The sequence below is a fragment of the Theobroma umbraticum genome, unplaced genomic scaffold, assembly GCF_002168275.2.
Source record: "Theobroma umbraticum cultivar Fairchild unplaced genomic scaffold, ASM216827v3 scaffold_130.0, whole genome shotgun sequence".
Classification (NCBI taxonomy): domain Eukaryota; kingdom Viridiplantae; phylum Streptophyta; class Magnoliopsida; order Malvales; family Malvaceae; genus Theobroma; species Theobroma umbraticum.
Genome location: NW_018397264.1, coordinates 5462145 through 5462428, shown reverse-complemented (window position 1 = coordinate 5462428; position 284 = coordinate 5462145). Strand labels below are relative to the sequence as shown.

General features: G+C 42.6%; 1 long non-coding RNA gene across 1 annotated transcript in view; it reads left to right on the top strand.

Moving 5' to 3' along the window:
- Positions 1-284, top strand: part of LOC110422202 (uncharacterized) — a 1764-nt gene continuing 1480 nt past the window's right edge. Inside the window, exon 1 of the long non-coding RNA XR_002445696.1 lies at positions 1-175. This is a non-coding gene — a long non-coding RNA (uncharacterized LOC110422202). The remainder of the gene's footprint in view (positions 176-284) is intronic.

Here is a 284-nt window from a genome sequence, read left to right as displayed (position 1 = left end):
AAAGATAAAGCACCCTTTGATACATGTATATAGAACTTTCAAATTCCTGTGGGCTAGGCGGCTCGCTGACAGGGGAGAGGAGGGCTTGCGTTACTGGAAAGTCTTGTATCTCACTGCAAAACAAAGTATGGGAAAGGGAAATTGCTTCAATCGTTGTGGACAAAATATAATTGAGGTAGGGAAAGTCAAGATCACGCTAAGAAAAGAAACCCCCCTCCCTCTTCTTCTTCTTCATCTTCTTCTTGTTATTACCTTCCATGTGCTGTTGTGTATGGTGCATGCTT